Source organism: Somniosus microcephalus, chromosome 32 (genome assembly GCF_052327205.1).
Source record: "Somniosus microcephalus isolate GS21.2 chromosome 32, FLI_Smic_1.0, whole genome shotgun sequence".
Taxonomy (NCBI): domain Eukaryota; kingdom Metazoa; phylum Chordata; class Chondrichthyes; order Squaliformes; family Somniosidae; genus Somniosus; species Somniosus microcephalus.
In genome coordinates, this window is record NC_141018.1 from 6,948,381 (window position 1) to 6,967,959 (window position 19,579).

The 19,579-nt window shown below is 47.5% G+C and overlaps 1 protein-coding gene across 3 annotated transcripts in view; it reads left to right on the plus strand.

Annotated features, from left to right (window-relative positions):
- Positions 1–7,864: 7,864 nt before the first annotated feature.
- LOC147097248 (death-associated protein kinase 2-like) overlaps positions 7,865–19,579 on the plus strand; it is a 163,396-nt gene continuing 151,681 nt past the window's right edge. Inside the window, exon 1 of one of the 3 annotated variants that reach the window (XM_085972039.1) lies at positions 7,865–8,007. The gene's annotated coding sequence lies outside the window, so the exon portion shown is untranslated. Of the gene's footprint in view, positions 8,008–15,354; positions 15,439–19,579 lie in introns of those variants that run through there. The other 2 variants (XM_085972041.1, XM_085972040.1) reach the window with 2 other exon arrangements.

The following is a 19,579-nucleotide window of genomic DNA, read 5'->3' on the forward strand; positions in this document are numbered from 1 at the left end:
GATGATGACTAACTCCAAAGCTCCAACTACTGATACGCAATTAGTATAAGAATCATAGAAACATAGAAGATAGGAGTAGGCCATTTGGCCCTTCGAGCCTGCTCCGCCATTCAACGAGATCATGGCTGATCATCCAAACCCTAGCACCCGGTCCCTACACCGACAGCCATCCCACCCAAGCCCTATCCCCGTAACCCCATGTATTTAATCCCCCCTAACACTAAGGGTCAATTTTTATCATGGCCAATCAACCTAACCCGCACATCTTTGGACTGTGGGAGGAAACCAGAGCACCCGGAGGAAACCCACGCAAACACGGGGAGAATGTCTGTGTGGAGTTTGCACAGTCACCCGAGGCCGGATTTGAACCCGGGTCCCTGGCGCTGTGAGGCAACAGTGCTAACCACTATGCCACCGCACTGAAGTCCTCACATTACTGGTTCCAGGGTGGAACCCTTCCTCTAGCTCTTCCATGAAAAACACCAAGGGAACTTTCATAAGATCTCTCACGAGTTTATCCCTATGGATCATGACCATCAGGATTTGGGCTGACAGTGGCAAGTTATCAGGATCCACTCTGCAACTACTGCCCACCTCCAACCTACCCTTCCTCTTCAGTCCTTGAACACATCATTGCTGTCACTCCACGCTCACCTCCCACCCTCCCCACCTCACCCCGCCCCCCCAGTCCCAACTACAGCACTAAAACCTGCCTGGTCAAAGTGATCCATGACATCCGTGGTAACTTTGACCACTCCGCAATGTCCTGTTAGAAAGGTTTGCATTTCTATAGCACCTTTCATGACCTCAGGATGTCCCAAAGCACTTCACAGCCAATGAAGTACTTTTGAAGTGGTCCCATACACAGCATTGTGATAATGACCAGGTAATCTGTTTTAGTGATGTTGGTTGAGGGATAAATATTGGAGAACTCCCCTGCTCTTCTTCGAAATAGTGCCATGGGATCTTTTACGTCCACCTGAGTTTAACATCTCATTCGAAAGACGGCACCTCTGACAGTGCAGCACTCCCTCAGGGCTGCACTGGAGTGTCACGCTGGCTTGTGCTGGAGTGGGACTTGAACCCACGACCTTCTAACCTTCTGACCTTCTGACTCAGAGGTGAGAGTGCGACCCACTGAGCTACAGCTGACACTGTTACCATAACGATGGGCCATTTTTATGTTATCTGATATATATTGAAATTCAAGTCTGTGCCTACAAAAGTATTTTGTCACACTTTTGAGTCAGGGTTTTCTGTTATAATATCCACATTGATGATGGAAACTGCCTCGGTAAACGCGTCATGCTGTAATTATACCCACTCACCAGTGGTGGCAATGTGGCACCTCAGTTTTTGCATCTCCCGGTACTTCGACAGAGAAACTCCTTTACTCCAACTCTGCTTCCCAAATTCCTGCAGGTTTGGCTATTTAACTAATAAATAATATAAAATCGCCTAAAAACTACACTTGGGCCTCACTCCCCAAGTGAAAATACCACGGGGGATTGGCCACTACTGTCAGTGATTCAGCTTGAGACCAATGCACAGATGTTATAACGATAGCAAAATACTGCAGATGCTGGAAATCCGAAATAACAACAGAAAATGCTGGAAAAACTCAGCAGGCCAGGCAACATCCGTGGAGAGAAATTAGAGTCAACGTTTCGGGTCAAAACCCTTTATCTTTATATCTTGATAAAGGGTTTTGACCTGAAACGTTAACTCTGTTTCTCTCTCCACGGATGTTGCCTGGCCTGCTGAGGTTTTTCCAACATTTTCTGTTGTGATTAGCATAGATGTTGGGCCAGAAATTAGGATCAGGTGCTTGCCGCGCGTGCAAGCCCCCGATCTGCACTCACCCTGCGCGCTGACATCTGAAGCCCGGGCCTGCTTGCATTTCTTGTCACTGGCCCGGTTCCGATGTCGGCGCGCTGTGCTTACCTGATCCAGCGGCGTAGTTAGTTCGATGTGCCAGCTGTGATCAGGTGAGCACTCTGCAGCCAATCAGGGGAGGGGAAACTCATTCATGAGTTTGATAGTAAGAGCTGTCAAACTCATGAAAAGTACGGGCGCCCAAAAGACTCTTTTAACTTTAATTAAAATTTTAAAAAGCATCCCAATAATTAAATAAACTATAAATAACTTTAAAAAACTATTTAAAACAATTAATAAAATTTTTGAAAACATTTTTTTACGAATTCGGGTCTAAAAATAAACTTACCTTACTGTAAAGTCCTTAAAAACAATGAAGCTATGGAAAAAATGTAATAATTTTAAATAATAGACCACTTACCTTCAAGAATCCACTACTTATGCCTTTTTTCATTTCCAAAAAGTTCAGTCCCTTGCACATGCGCAAACCTGTCTAAACGAAGGAAGTTCAACGCATGCGCGCAGAGTCCTGCGCGCACGCGTTGGACCTCTTAACCCCTTAGTTCAATGGAGAGGAAATGCCGGTTTCCCGCGCATGCGCTGTGCATGCTGGAATCCGGCACTTCCAACGGGCCCACGTGTGAGTACACCGTCCGTACTCACGCGTTGGGACCGGAATTACTGCACCGTTATTGTTGCCGATCTGCTCAATCTGATTGTAGGAAATTCCTTTGTCGGTTATTTTAACAGTGATGTTAACCAGTGCAAAACAAATGGATTATTGCCGGTGTGAAAATAGCACAGAAGGATGATCTTAGATGCAGGGGCAGTGCCCGAGGACTGGAGGATTGTAAATGTTACACCCGTGTTCAAAAAAAGGGGAGAAGGATAAACCTGGCAATTACAGGCCAGTCAGTTTAATGTCGGAAATAACAACAGAAAATGCTGGAAAAACTCAGCAGGCCAGGCAGCAGCCGTGGAGAGAAAATAGAGTCGACGTTTCAGGTCGAAGACCCTTCGTCAGAACTGGAAAAAGCAGGAAATGGAAAGCAAGTTTAGGGGCTGGGAAAAGGGGGAGGGGATGAAAGAAGTTTAATGTCGGTGGGGTGGGGGGGAGGGGGAGCTTATAGAAACAATAATCCAGAAGAAAATTAACAGCCATTTAGACAAGCATGGACTAATAAAGGAGAGCCAGCACAGATCGGCTAAGGGCAAATTGTTTTAGATTAACTTGATTGAGCTTTTTGATGAGGTAACGTAGAGGGTGGATGAGGGCAGTGCAGTTGAGGTTGTGTATATGGATTTTAAACAAGTGTTTGATAAAGTGCCACATATTAGGCTTGTTAACAAAATTGAAGCCCATGGGATAAAAGGAGCAGTAGCAGCACGGATACAAAATTGTCTAAGAGATAGAAAACAGAGAGTTGGTGAATGGCTGTTTTTCAGACTGGAGGGAGGTATACAGTGGAGTTCCCCAGGGTTCAGCACCATGACTACTGCTGTTTTTAATATTAATTACTTGGTCATGGGAGTACAGGGCACAATTTTGAAATTTGCAGATGACACGAAACTTGGAAGTGTAGTAAACAGTGAAGAGGATAGTGATCAACTTCAAGAGTACATAGACAGGCTGATGGAATGGGCGGACATGTGGCAGATGAAATTTAATGCAGAAAAGTGTGAGGTGATACATTTGGGTATGAGGAATGAGGAGAAACAATACTCGCTAAATGGTCCAATTTTAAAGGGGGTGCAGGAACAGAGGGGTGTTTGTGCACAAATCTTTGAAGGGGGCAGGGCAGGTTAACAAAGCAGTTAATAAAACAAATGGGATCCTTGGTTTTATAAATAGAGGCCTGGAGTACAAAAGCCAGGAAGTTATGTTAAACCAATATAAAACACTAGTTCGGCCCAGCTAGGGTATTGTGCCCAATTCTGGGCACCACACTTTAGGAAGGATGTGCAGGCTTTGGGGCGGGTACAGCAGAGATTTACTAGAATGGTTCCAGGGACGAGAGATGACAATTACATGGATAGACTGGAGAAGCTGGGTTTTCTCTCCTTAGATCAGGATTTCCACGTTCGGCTGTGCATACGCTAAATCCTGAAGTTGCGGTCAGTTTCAGAGGTGAAATGACGGTGAATGCTGCCAGTTCGCCGTCATTGGGACCGCAAGTTCCAGGCTGATGTAATGTGTCCATTTCCAAATGCCACCACGCCACTGACCTCCTCCAACTCCTGTTCTGTCTGATTCCCCCACCTGTACAGCACCTTGGTTACCTGAGAGCGCTAAGACAAACATAACATTCTACAATGAATGCACTTTGTCAGTGTTGGGAGGCACTGGTCATCCCACAGCGATGTGCAGTAGGTTCTGTATCTCCGGGATAACGGGGAGGGAGGGGGTGTTGAGGGTTATTCCATATCCCGGGGATCCTGCATTGCCGGGGTTTTTGACAGCGAGCCTGTTACTCACCACGATGGGGGCCCGACAGCACGTGGAGAGCACAAACATACCCCGAAGAGGCAGGTGGACTCGGGTCACCAACTCTGGAGGTTTCATCACATGACCTGCCTCACGCTCCGCCATTGGCCGCCCGACACATCAATCCTCGCGGCGCAGCACCTTCCCACGGCCAATCGGAAAGTGAAAAGACTCATTACCCAATTGGATGATTCTTGACTCTCTTCCCCAATATTTTTATAACAGAAGTGTTCAAAGGAAATGAAAAAATGCACCAATCTTTTTGGACGGCCTTTGATTTTACTCCCGAGTGTTGCTTGCTGCAGTGTCCTGGAAAGAAAGGAAAGACTTGCATTTATATAGCGCCTTTCACGACCATTGGACATCCCAAAGCACTTTACAGCCAATGAAGTACTTTTTGAAGTGCAGTCACTGTTGTAATCACAGAATCACAGAAACCCCACAGTGCAGATAGAGGCCATTTCAGCCCATCGAGCCTGCACCGACACATATCCCACCCGATTCCCCGTAACCCCACGTATTTAATCCCCCTAACACTAAAGGTCAATTTATCATAGCCAATCAACCTAACCCGCACATCTTTGGACTGTGGGAGGAAACCGGAGCACCCGGAGGTAACCCACGCAAACGCGGGGAGAATGTGCAAACTCCACACAGACAGTCACCCGAGGCCGGATTTGAACCCGGGTCCCTGGCGCTGTGAGGCAACAGTGCTAACCACTATGCCACCGTGCGCTGTAATGTAGGAAACACGGCAGCCAATTTGCGCACAGCAAGCTCCCACAAACAGCAGCGTGATAATGACCAGATAATCTGTTTTAGATCTTGATTGAGCGATAAATATAGCCCAGGACATCAGGGATAACTTCCCTGCTCTTCAAATTGTGCCAGGGGATCTTTTACATCCACCTTAGCGGGCAGATGGGGCCTCGGTTTAACGTCTCATCTGAAAGACGGCACCTCCGACAGTGCAGCACTCCCCTCAGTCCTGCACTGGAGTATCCGCCTGGAGTTTTGTGCTCAAGTCTCTGGAGTGGGACTTGAACCCACGACCTTCTGACTGGGAGGCGAGGGAGTGACCCACTGAGATTAACCTTTAATTGCTGGAGGCTCCAGGACAATCCTGGAGAGTTGGCAACCCGGAAACAGGGTGGTGAGGGGAGGGACAATGTTACATGATGTCCCTGGGAGAGACTGAAAGCTGAATTGATGCTTTATTTAAAGCCTGCACGTGTTTGCACTCTCATCACATTGCTGTTTGTGGGAGCTTGCTGTGCACAAATTGACTGCCATGTTTCCCACATTACAACAGTGACTCCACTTCAAAAAGTACTTCAGTGGCTGTGAAGCGCTTTGGGACGCCTGGTGGTCATGAAAGGCACTATAGAAATGCAAGTTCTTTGGTTTCTTCTCACTGTGAGGGAGGCGGTACCCACTGGTGAGGAGTGGGATCCCCCCTCCCCAAAAGGATACTTCACATTCCAAAGAAACAGGCCATTCGGCCCAACCAGTCCATGCTGGTCTTCATACTCCACTCGCGCCTCCTCCCGTCTTTCCTCATCTAAATCTATCAGCCTAACCTTCCAATCCATTTTCCCTCATGTTTGTCGAGCCTCCCCTTAAATGCATCGATACTATTCACCTCAACCACTCCCTGTGGTAGCAAGTTCCACATTCTCACCGCTCTTTGGGTAAAAGATGGTGGACATAAAAGATCCCGTGACACTATTTCAAAGAAGATTAGTAGAGTTATCCCCGGTGTCCTGGGGCCAATATTTATCCCTCAACCAACATAACTAAAAAAAAAAAAAGCAGATTTCTGGTCATTATCACATTGCTGTTTGTGGGAGCTTGCTGTGCACAAATTGGCTGCCGCCTTTCCTACATTACAACAGTGACTACACTTCAAAAAAAAAGTACTTCATTGGCTGTGAAACGCTTTGGGGCATCCAGTGGTCATGAAAGGTGCTATAGAAATGCAAGTCTTTTTTCTTTTTTAAAGAAGTTTCTTCTGAATTCCCTGTTGGATTTCTTGGTGACTATCCACTCCCACTCTGATCTCTCCGTCCTCGGGCTCTTACACTGTTCCAATGAAGCTCAACGTAAGCTCGAGGAACAGCATCTCATCTTCCGATTAGGCACTTTACAGCCTTCCGGACTCAATATCAAGTTCAACAATTTCAGATCATAACCTCGGCCCCTATTTTTTTTCACATGGCAGCTGTTGATGTTTCTGCCATTGCAATTTACACCTCCTCTAGACCCATCTTTTGTTTCTTAACTTGTCCCATTACCATCTTCTTTTGCCTTGCACCATCATCCCTTTTGTCATTTAATCTCTTTCGCCTTCCATCCTATCACAGACCTTCCCTTTTGTTCTTTCCTCCCCTTTCCCTGCCCCTACACTTGCTTAAAAATCTGTTCCATCGCCAACTTTTTCCAGTTCTGACGAAGGGTCATCGACCTGAAACGTTGACTGTTTCTCTCTCCACAGATGCTGCCTGACCTGCTGAGTATTTCCAGCATTTTCTGTTTTTATTTCAGATTTCCAGCATCCGCAGTATTTTGCTTTTATATTGATGGCCTCTAGTTCTGCTCCTCCCCACCAGTGGAGACATTGGCCCAGAAATTCAGGTCCCAACGCGTGAGTACGCACGGGGTACTCACGCCTAGGCCCAACGAAAGTGTCGGTTTCGTGCATGCACTGCGCATGCGCGGGAAACCGGCACTTCCGTTCCCCTGAAAGAAGGGGTTGAGAGGTCGAAGGCGTGCGCGGGAGAGGCTACGCGTGCGCATCGAACTTACGTTCTTTTTCCAGGTTTCTCCAGGAGGGTAAGTCTCCAGAAGTTAGACATGTAAAAAGCAGTCGCAAGGCCTGCTTTTAACAAGGTAACTGGTGAATTAATTAAAATTAAAACATTTTTTCCACATTTACATATTTTTAAATACTTTAAAGAAAGGTAAGTTTATTTTTAGCCCCGTTAGTAAATGTAATTAATTTTTTCAAAAATTTAAATTATTGTTTAAAAGTTATTTCATGTAATTTATAGTTATTTTAAAAATGTGATTTTTAAAAAAAAATTATTTTAAGTTTTAGTGATGTTTTGGGGCTTATAGTATTTATAGGTTTCAAACTTATGAATGAAGCCTTCCCTGCTACCATTGGCTCTCCATGGCCCATGTGATCCCAGGGGATGCTTCGAGCTAACTGCGCCCCTGGGATACACAAGCACTGCGCTCCAGCAGCTGGAGGAGACCCAGGATCGGAATCCCATGCGGGCCCACAGCTCAACGGCCGGCGCGCTAGGTAAGTGCAGGTCGGGGGGGGCTTACACCCGCGGGAAGCCCCCGACCCGAATTTCTGGGCCAATGATTCTCTCTGTATCCACTCTGTCAAAACCTGTCACAGTGTCCAACATTGTCACTGTTGCCAGTTCTTTGGCCACATTGTGGCCAAGACTGAAGGAGGGGGGGGGCGGGGCTAGGTCCGCGCAGGCGCACAGCGAGAGAGAGCGAGCGAGAGAAGCTCGCTCGGGGAGCTGGGCGCGGGCACGCGCTCGGGTGTGCACGCCCATGATGCACGCTCCCGGACAGTATGGGGAGCCTCGGCCAGTCGCAGCCCGCTGAACCTCGGACAGACAGACAGAGTGAGTAGAGCGCTCTGCACAACCTGCTTAACTCGCGGCAATGATTCCAATAGTCCCAGCAGCTCCTCTCTCTAACTCGCCCCCTTCCAGTTTACCCCAGGAGTTGTTCATTGGAGCTGGACAGGACAGGCTGCCCCTCACCTCAGAGTCGTGCTCAAGTCTGAGTGATCCCAGTCCTCTGGCTCAATCCATTGGATTTCTTTTTAAATGTGCTGTTTACCCTATCTTAAAATGCTCACCAGCTGGGTACTGGTGTAGGCACAAAGTCTACTTGCCATGTGTGAAACATGTAGGGAATATAATTTTTAACTTACTTATTAAGCTTAGTTATTCTTGACTTGTGGATAAAATGTTCTTTGGCTCAGTAGGACTGGAGTTTTTGTATTTCTGTTGGTTTTATTCCCTCCTTGAACACTTTTTTGAACTTGAGGTCGAGTTTTTTGTTCAAGCTTTTTAATTTCTCCTTTTTAAAAAAAAAATGTAATAGTCCCCAGGCATTCTAATCTAGCAGGGTACAAACTGCTCGATAGACTGTCAAACTAGGACCGTGGCGCCATGGGGATCAGAGGGGTCAGATTGCTGTATTTTTCAGTATTTCTTGACGTGCTCCCATGTTATCTGATGCTATATACTCATAAAATTCTACAATGATGGCAGTTTTCTTTCGAGTTGACACTGCCTGTCAGAAGCTACGATAAGGATCAGGACTCTGTGTTGTCTTAAGTGTTGATGTCTGACTTGTATAAATCCTTCGGTATGCTGAGAGATTTGCTTCTAAAATGGGAATTGATGATAGAATATTTCCCCCCTATGGGAAGGGGTCCAGCTCTCTATCAAGGATTTTTTTGTCTGTTCTGAAGTTCAGAGGAGAGTTTGAATTATCTCAGGGCTGCGTTTAATAGCAGGAATTACATGTGGTTGTATTTCATTCTACGTGGTCATAGCACGTCACTCTGTGCTTGTAGTGATAATTACAAGATAAAACAATCAGTACGAGTGGTTTGCGGGCAGTGTCTCAGTGAGGGAGGGAGAGGGTCCCCCTGGGTGAGGGAGGGGATCCCCCTGGGTGAGGGAGGGGGTCCCAGGGAGAGGGAGAGGTTCCCCCTGAGTGAGGGAGGGGGTCCTGCTGGGTGAGGGACAGGGTCCCTGGGTGAGGGAGCGGGAGAGGGTCCCCCTGGGTGAGGGTGAGGGAGAGGGTCCCTCCTGGGAGAGGGAGGGGTCCCCCTGGGTGAGGGTGAGGGAGAGGGTCCCTCCTGGGTGAGGGAGAGGGAGGGGGTGAGGGAGAGGGTCCCTCCTGGGTGAGGGAGAGGGTCCCTCCTGGGTGAGGGAGAGGGTCCCTCCTGGGTGAGGGAGAGGGTCCCTCCTGGGTGAGGGAGAGGGTCCCTCCTGGGTGAGGGAGAGGGTCCCCCCTGGGTGAGGGAGAGGGAGGGGTCCCCCTGGGTGAGGGAGAGGGTCCCTGGGTGAGGGAGAGGGTCCCTGGGTGAGGAGGAGGGAGGGAGGGAGGGGGTCCCCCCGGGTGAGGAAGAGGGAGGGAGGGAGGGAGGGGGTCTCTGGGTGAGGATGGGGAGGGGGTCTCTGGGTGAGGGAGGGGGTGAGGGAGGGGAGTGGGTCTCTGGGTGGGGGAGGGGGTCTCTGGAGGAGGGAGGGGGTCTCTGGGGGAGGGAGGGGTCTCTGGGTAGGGGAGGGGGTCCCGCGGTGGTGGGGCGAGAGTAACCACACAGTCCTGCTATTCAGTTTCGGTCTCTGGGAAGGCCTGTGAGTTGCTCATCGCCCACATTAATAGTACCGAGACATTTGGAAAGGACACCTCCTTCTGCCTTGGGCTCCATTCGTTAGCCCTTTTCACATGGTAAATCTGAATATTTCTAGAATGTTCCACTTACAGAACGTTCCAGCCCACAGTCCAAACATCAGCCCACAATTCAGCGTCCAACCCCACAACACAATGACAGCAACAGGAGAGAGAAGGACTTGTGATATTGGTACTTTTTTTGGGGGTGGGGGAAAAACCCCAAAGAATTTTCTCCTAAAGTACAAACCGTACTGAGTGACTCATGTCTTCAAATCCCAAACAAGCTCTAATGGAAAGTGCGTTGTGTAAACATAAATGGGATAAGGTGAAAACTAGCGACGGTGATGACAAAATAGAGAGTGCTGGTCCTGCCCCACCTGTCTGATGTACCCAGGTGTAAGCTCGCGGGCGGGGTGGGGGTAGGGGGCAGGTGATGGGCACTAGGATTATTGAGCCTTAAGTAAGAATATTATTATAGTTACAATTTTCAGAAGCAGTGTCTCAGTTTGAATGGCCGAGGATGAGGGAACGTACTATTTCCAAACATTTCCCCCCCATAAAAAGAACCCGCACTTAACCGTGAAAGTCTTCGACAGTCTTACACTTTGGTGTGTTTAAAAAAAATAAAAATTAAAAAGTCATAATGTGATAATTCACAGAAATTCGCTTCTCAAAGTCTTGGATTTCTCAGTATAAAGACAAATGGAGTGTGCCGCCCTCTCCACAGTGCATGCTGGTGGAAACCATGAACTTGTAATGCAATGAAGGCCTGCTCCTGTAACCCAGTTACTCTAAGGCTGGGGAGTAATGTGCTCTTGAAATTCAGATATCAAAGGGGATTATCCCCTTTGAAAAGTTGTATCGGAAGCATTAGTGCATTGTTTCTAAGCCCAGCTCGCCCATTTGTTGCTGAGACCCTCCTCCTTGTCTCTGTCACCTCCACACTCGGTTAGTCCAACGCTCTCCTGGACGGCCTCCATCCTCTACCGTCCGTAAACTTCAGCTCATCCAAACCTCTGCTGCCCGTGTCCGAACTCGCACTGAGCCCCGTTCACCCAGCACCCCCTGTGCTCGCTGACCTACCTTGACTCTCGATCCCTGGATGCTTGAGATTTGAAATTCTCATACCTTGTGTTGAAGTCCCTCCGTGGCCTCGTCCCTCCCCTACAGCGCCGCTGATCTGTCCGTTCCTCTGACTCTGGCCTCTTGTGCAGTCCACTCCCTTCATCCCACCATCGGCAGCCGTGCCTTCAGCTGTTCAAGTCCCTTGCTCTGAAATCCCTTCCATAAACCCCATCCCCACCAATGTTCCCTGGAAGCTGCACTTCGTTCTGCGTGGCCTGTTCCTTTTAATGTGTGGTCCCTTTAAATTTCTGCGCATGCTTGGTATTTACAGTGTAAAAGCCAGTGAGTGGCCTGCATGGGACCTTTGAGATTACTGCGAGGTCGCACACCTTAGGGGGAGCATTACCCCCCCCCCCCCTGCCCCGACCTCCCCCTCCTCAAGGAATTTGAGGAAAAACTTTTTCACCCAGAGGGTGGTTGGTATCTGGAACTCACTGCCTGAAAGGGTGGTAGAGGCAGGAACCCTCACAACATTCAAGAAGCATTTAGATGAGCACTTGAAACGCCATAGCATACAAGGCTACGGACCAAGTGCTGGAAAATGGGATTAGAATAGACCTACCTCTTCTGCCAAGCTTATGGTCACCTGGCCTAATATCTCCTGCTTTGGCTTGGCGGTGATCAGTCCCTTACACCTCTGGAGCACCTTGGGATGTTTTACCTGTTTTAAAGTTGCTATATATATGCAAGTTGTTATTGATGTGAAGAAATGATTTCTTATTATTTCTTCTTGCTATCACAGGGAGTAGTTGAGGCGCATAGAATAGATGCATTTAAGAAGAAGCTGGATAAACATGAGAGAGAGAGAAGGGGTCATGGTGATCGAGTGAGATGAGGAAAGATGGGAGGAGGTTTGTGTGGAGTATAAATACCAGCATGGACTGGTTGGGCCGAATGGCCTGTTTCCGCGCTGTATATTTTATGTAATGTAATTCATGTCCGAGAATGTCATTAGTTGCTCTGTTATACCACCATGTCTTGCGGCACAGAAAGAGGCCACACAGCTGATTGTGATTGTGCTGGCCCTTTGCGAAAGCAATCCATAACTATTGCCACTGCCCTGCCTTCTGTCTGTAGCCCTGTATTGTCCTCTGTTTTGTGTGGCACTTTGAGTTTAACCTCCACCCCCCCCAAAACAGTAAGTCTTTAACGTGTTTGGTCGGACTAAGTCCCGTTAACCAGGACTGTGAAGTTACAGTGAGCTGGGATCTTTCCTCGCTCCTAATAAATTCTTAATACCAGTGCCCTGGACTGTGAAGTGGAGTTTGCAGCAACTCAATGTAGACCATGGAACAGGTGGTACTGGGCATTACCACAGAGGCTGCAGCCAACTATACGGAACATTTAGTAAACCAGGAGCCTCTGATTCTGATTGTAGCTGCCTCCGTGGATGTTTCTATTCTTGCTGCTTTACAATGTATAAACAAGAGGAACACGGCACTCTAACTGATCAGTGCCAACAGTCCCAGTGGAAAATTGCACACCAGTATCGTCTGCCGGGTTTGGCGCTGCTCCTGTCTAGCGGACTCTGTTGAAAATGCACTTATCGGATTATTTGACAGCACAGAAGGAGGCCAATCGACCCATCGAGCCTGTGCCATCTCTCTGAACGAGCTCTCCAATTACTCCTACCCACCCCCAGCCCAGTTAAATCTATTCTTGCTTCCCTTTTGAAAGCTGCAATGCATTTTCCTTCCACCCCGAGTCCTAACAGGGCAATCCATGTCCTAACGACACTTAACAAAAAAAATAGAGATAAAGTTCTCTTCTCCTCTCCCCCTTCATTCCTTCAGCGATAAGCTTAAATTTATGCCCTTTAGTTACTGACCGGTGAAAATAGTTACTTTTGATTTACTTATTCACGACCTCCCAACATCTGAACATCACTGGAGAGCAGGCTTGGGCTTGGCTGTGATCTCCTCCCACCCCAGATTGGGAAGATATTCAATACTCAGTCTACGCTCAGACATAAAGGCCCGGATTTAATGGGGTGTACGGTTCATGTGAGCCCCGAAGTGGACGGGGAGATCGGGGACCCGGAGCCTCGGCCCATCTTAACGGCGGGGCCTCCTTTGAATAGATTTTCTCCGACTCTCACCCGAACCCGGCCAGATCCGCCACCTGAGGCCGCAGCCGGGGGCCCGCGGGAACGTCCCCGGCAGTCAGGTGAAGTGGGGGTGGGGGGGCTTTGGAGGCGATCGGGGAGAGGGGGCGGGAAAGGGAGGCCCAAGGCTCCCCTGTGAGGTGCAGAGGAGCACTCCTGCCCAACCCTGGCTCACGACAGAACCTAAAAACGCCTGCTGGGCCTCTTCTGGCCCACGACCCCCTCTCGGCGGGGATGGGGGGAGCTAACACTGCCCCTTTCCCCCACCCCGGCCCGGCCCTGGCTCTGGCTCAGTATCTGCATATTTAAACAGGACCCCACTTCCTTCCTGTGGGTGTCTCGCTCAAGCAAGCAGGTTAAGATCAGGACATGTCGGAAAGGCAGTGAGATCAGAGGCAGTAAGTGACCTGGCTTCATTTTAACCGCCCACCCAATACAATACAATACAATACAAATCGCTTTATTGGCATGATAAGGTACATCTTATGTTGCCAAAGCATCAAAATACATTTATGGTTGAACACATAAACGCGGTTCCATTCATACAGTGTATAAACAGGTATATCCCTGAGTGTATAAATATACATTCGCATTGTTTATATATACTCTTGTCTTAGTTTACTGGTTGTCCCTCTGTTCATGGCAAGCTGTAACATAGTGTGCCGCCAGTGTTACACAGCTTCTCTCCTCCCCCAGTAGGAATGGGAGTTTTTGGTTGTCAGTCAGATTTCTGAATTCAGGGCATATTTGTGAGAATTTTTGGTAGAAATTCTCTCTGATGCCCTGATATTTTCCACAGGCTGTGAGGAAGTGCATCTCTGTCTCAACTACTCCCTGACTGCAGTGAGAGCATATCCTGTCTTCTCTTGGCAGCCTGGTCTGCCTCTGTCTGCCTTTTTCGATTGCTAGGCTATGTTCGCTAAGTCTGTACCTTGTCAAGGTTCTTCTCAGTTTGTTATCCTTTACCATGGTCAGGTAATCAGCTATGTTGTATTGTCTGTTTAGGGCCAAGTAGCAATTGAGTTTGCTTTGGGTTTTTGTTGTTTCTGCCCAATATGACAGATATTTTTCCTTTTGCTTAGCGACGATTGTGTTGGGTCGAATTCTTTGTGTTACCCACCCATTTTCTGCCAGGCCCGGCGGGAGAGAGGGGTTAAAATGGGGGGGGGCAATGAATCATCCCATGTTCAAGGCTGAATCAGACCCCGAAAGGAGTCACCAACGTCGGGGAAGGGGAGAAAAGGAACAATAATTCGTCCAGTCCGGTTTCCAGCCCTGAGCTCCCAGTCAGTCCCCCTGAACAAACCTGCCACTCAATGTAATTAAATCCAGTCAACTCCACATCGACCAGCATCATTCTCTTGTTGCAACAGGGATTCTGTTGTGCAAGAAAGCTGCACTTACAATATTCTCTGCACAGGGACAGAATTGTTTTAAAAAGGTGTTGAATGTTGGCCTTTAGAATGATGATTAAGTAACCAGTGCACCTTTACCATAATCCCCCCCTTCCCTTTCCTCAGTGCGCACTCTGTGCATGATTATTTTTGTCCTTTCAAGCTTGACTCTAAAGCTCCATCACGCTGCTCTCGGGGAGAACCACGGGGCAGGTCACAGCAGATGCACACATTCCAACATGGGAAGAATTTGCTGCAGATGATCTGGAAGGGCTGTGCTTTCTGGTGCAAGCTAACCATAAGTAATAGCCAGCTTTGCTCTCCTGCTATGCAGCGACATGGCACCGTAGCCACAATATACAGGAAACTTTGGTTTATCCGGAGGGTAACTGTCCGGAATGCTCGAGCCACCGGCAAAAATCAGGAGCCGTTTCGTTAGGTTTTTTTTCTTTTCGTTGCTTTTTTTTCACCAGTCAGGCTCTGCAAGGTCTAGCTGAAGCTGTTGCTTAGCTACAGAGACGCTTGCAAGCTACGGCCGACTGTTTAGAAGCTGTTGCTAAGCAACAGGGTTTGTTGCTAGATACGGAGCTCAAAAGCTCCGTATGTTTTAACATTAGCGCTGGTTTGCCCGGCAGTTTTGATGGGACGGCAACAGCTCGGTCCCGTCGGTGCCGGATATCACAAAGTTTCCTGTATCTTGAGCTGTTTCATTTTAAGTTAACGGGAAAGCAAGCCTTCTGGTTAAAAAATCAATTGGGAGCTGCATTCCTCGCTGCAAAAATATCGATGGCAGTGTCCCAGAGACTTTCTGCTGGTCTAACTTGGAAGGTTTTGAATATGTTTTCTAGTCAGATAGTTACAGTACCAGAACGTTTCTAATCTTTGTGTGTGTGTGTGTGTTTTCAAAAAATAATTGTCCCCTTTTTATTGATCACTGTCAGGATCGCCTCACAATATACTTCCAAACTGAGCTCTACTAGGATCAGTGCTGCCTCTTCCCATGCTCCAGACATACTGTACGTAAATGTATGTGCACTCAAACCAATGCTCATACACACACCTCATTCTCTCCTTTGTTTGAAATGCTCCCCATGCACGTACAATTTAACACGGGTAATTGAGATCTCGTTAGTTTTAGTAAATGTGCAACTTTATTTTCCTTCTGACGTCACTTTGTGAAAATTTCTGCTTTCAATCATAATGTGAAATATTTGTACTTTTTAATGGCCTGATGTAGCGATCCTCTACAAAGAAAAGGCGGTACTTTCCCTGTAATTTTGCTGCCTTATCATTCTCCGAACAAAGCCTGCTTGCTGCCTGACTGGGGGGGCCCGTGGTGATATACGCACCCCTGGCTGGGCCTGGCCTGGCCTTCCCTTCCAACCGGCGTCCTAACCAAGACGCGCAAACTCAACCCCAAAGGCCTGACGCAACTGACAGTCAAACCTCGAGATTAAACGGTTTAGCATCGTGACTGTTGGACTCCTTTTGGAGTTTGTTTCATTTTATTGAATTATGCTTCAAAATATGTCAGTCGAGTGATTTGTTGCGCCTTTAATTTACAGCAGTGGGAAGAAATAAAAATATTTTTAATGTCAGTTTGACACCACAACCGTTCTAATTTAAAATGGAGAAAGGAAAGATTTAACAATGACCAATTAACTATTTCACTGCACAGATGTTACCTTTTATTAAGTTTATCTCGACAACACAATGGCCCTTGCTGAAGGAGTGTGAGCAACGCATGCTGTTATTAATACACAAGTTGGCCAGCAACTTGTGGTGAGGAAGAGACACCTCGTGAATTGCGTCATCTCGGCCTTAACCTCCCCATGATTTTGATGAGGTTTCTGGATTTGCACATTAATTACCCATTAAACTTGCCTCAGAAAGTCAAGTCTAGTAAGTAACAGCATAACTATCCTTTTAAAGAAAGAAAGACTTGCATTTCTCCAGCGCCATTCACTACCTCAGGACGTCCCAAAGCGCTTTACAGCCAATGAAGTACTTTTGAAGTGTAGTCACTGTTGTAATGTGGGAAATGCGGCAGCCAATTTGCACACAGCAAGCTCCCACAAACAGCATTGTGATAATGATGGAGAATCTGTTTTTGTTATGTTGATTGAGGGATAATTATTGGCCGGGACTAACTCCCCTGCTCTTCTTTGAAATAGTGCCATGGGATCTTTTACGTCCGTCTGAGAGAACAGATGGCGCCTCGGTTTAATGTCTCATCCGAAAGACGGATTGTTAAATCATACGATGTGATAATTGTTAATGACTGCCAATCAACCTCTCTGGTCCAGAAAGTGAACAATTAAAAGTGCAAGTCTCATTCCTTCAGGTTGTGAATTGTTGTTGGAGACTTTACAAATGAAATTTGAACACCTTTTCTTCCTTTTCCTTTGGCTCTTTTTCTCTCTCTCTCTCTCTCTTAATCCAATCTTTCTTTCCCTTCCTTTATTTCTTTCTGTACCTGATTTGACATCGAATTTAGCCTCCTTCTCAGTCCCTCCTGTTAATTTCTCAATCTAATGAATCTGATTGGTTAAGGAGATCCACAGTTTGTCTTGTTCGCTGAGGTCCCAGATGCCCTGTTGCCCTCACTGCACCGTGGTCCCAGATGCTCCGTTGCCCTCGCTGCACCGTGGTCCCAGATGCCCTGTTGCCCTCACTGCACCGTGGTCCCAGATGCCCTGTTGCCCTCACTGCACCGTGGTCCCAGATGCCCTGTTGCCCTCACTGCACCGTGATCCCAGATGCCCTGTTGCCCTCGCTGCACCGTTAACAGCTCGCACTTCCAGCAACGTGGGGGGGGGGAAACATTTTTGCGCTGAAGGGTGCAGGAACAAGTGAGATGCCCCGCTGCAGCAAAATCCGGCCAGTATTATTATTTCAACAGTTAAAGTTAGGTTTTACTGTTTTTAACATTAAATATTCTGCTTATGGTCAAAAAAATAGTGAACAATTGTGAAGATGCTGGTGCAGTCTGTGGCTATTGATGGTCTAATGAGGTGTATGTGGAATGGAGGCAGTCTGTATTACTCCATCAATTTGTGCTTTCAAAACTCATTTATAAAGTTACTACAATATTTATGAAACTCCCTTTATACCGGCTTAATCTGCTCTCGGTGCCCCATAAAAGGTTACTGCATAAGATAACTGCTCACGGAGTTGGGGGTAATATATTAGCATGGATAGAGAATTGGCTAACTAACAGAAAGCAGAGAGTAGGGATAAATGGGTCATTTTCTGGTTGGCAAACGGTAACTAGTGGGGTGCCACAGGGATCGGTGCTGGGGCCTCAACTATTTACAATCTACATTAATGACTTGGATGAAGGGATTGAGTGTAATGTAGCCAAGTTTGCGGATGATACAAAGATGGGTGGGAAAGCAAGTTGTGCAGAGGACTCAAAGAATCTACAAAGGGATATAGGCAGGCTAGGTGAGTGGGCAAACATTTGGCAGATGGAGTACAATGTGGGAAAGTGCGAGGTTATCCACTTTGGCAGGAAAAATAAAAAAACAAACTATTATTTAAATGGAGAGAGATTACAAAATGCTACAGTTCAGAGGGACCTGGGGGTCCTTGTGCATGAAACACAAAAAGTTAGCATGCAGGTCCAGCAAGTAATCAAAAAGGCAAATGGAACATTGGCCTTTATTTCAAGGGAGTTGGAGTATAAAAGTAGGGAAGTCCTGCTACAACTGTACAGGGTATTGGTGAGACCACACCTTGAGTACTGCGTACAGTTTTGGTCTCCTTATTTAAGGAAGGATATACTTGCATTGGAGGCAGTTCACAGAAGGTTCATTAGGTTAATTCCAGAGATGAGGGGGTTGACTTATGAAGAAAGGTTGAGCAGGCTGGGCCTATACTCATTGGAATTTAGAAGAATGAGAGGTGATCTTATTGAAACATATAAGATACTGAGGGGCTTGACAGGGTAGATGCAGAGAGGATGTTTCCCCTCGTGGGGAAATCTAGAACTCAGAATAAAGGGTCACCCTTTTAGAACTGAGATGAGGAGGAATTTCGTCTCGGAGGGTCGTAAATCTGTGGAATTCTCTGCCCCAGAGAGCTGTGGAGGCTGGGTCATTAAATACATTTAAGGTGGAGATAGATAGATTTTTGCAAGATAAGGGAGTGAAGGGTTCTGGGGAGCAGGCAGGGAAGTGGCTTTGAGCCCAAGATCAGCCATGATCTTAATGAATGGCGCAGCAGGCTCGAGGGGCCAAGTAACATAGAAACATAGAAGATAGGAGCAGGAGTCGGCCATTCAGCCCCTCGAGCCTGCTCCGCCATTCAGTGAGATCATGGCTGATCATCCAAATTCAGTCCCCTGTCCCGGCCTATTCCTGCTCCTATTTCTTATGTTCTCAGCACAAACTAGGATTTTATACCGAGCATTTTTGTTTGATGTTTTGTCCGAATAATATTTGCTACCATTGTCACCAACTGATTCCATCCCTACTTTACATTGACACCATCAGTGAATGCGTCCGTCTAACCTGAATCACAGTGCCATTTAAAAAAAAAAAAAAATTAATTCTCTGGATGTGGGCGTTGCTGGCAAGGCCAGCATTTATTGCCCATCCCTAGTTGCCCTTGAGAAGGTGGTGGTGAGCCACCTTCTTGAACCGCTGCAGTCCGTGTGGTGAAGGTACTCCCACAGTGCTGTTAGGGAGGGAGTTCCAGGATTTTGACTCAGCGACGATGAAGGAACGGCTGATATATTTCCAAGTCAGGATGGTGTGTGACTTGGAGGGGAACTTGGAGGTGGTGGTGTTCCCATGCGCCTGCTGCCCTTGTCCTTCTATATGGTAGAGGTCGCGGGTTTGGGAGATGCTGCCAAAGAAGCCTTGGCGAGTTGCTGCAGTGCCTCTTGTAGATGGTACACACTGCAGCCACGGTGCGCCGGTGGTGGAGGGAGTGAATGTTTAAGGTGGTGGGTGGGGTGCCAATCAAGCGGGCTGCTTTGTCCTGGATGGTGTCGAGCTTCTTGAGTGTTGTTGGAGCTGCACTCAACCAGGCAAGTGGAGAGTATTCCATCACACTCCTTACTTGTGCCTTGTAGATGGTGGAAAGGCTTTGGGGAGTCAGGAGGTGAGAAACTTGCCGCAGAATACCCAGCCTCTGACCTGCTCTTGTTGC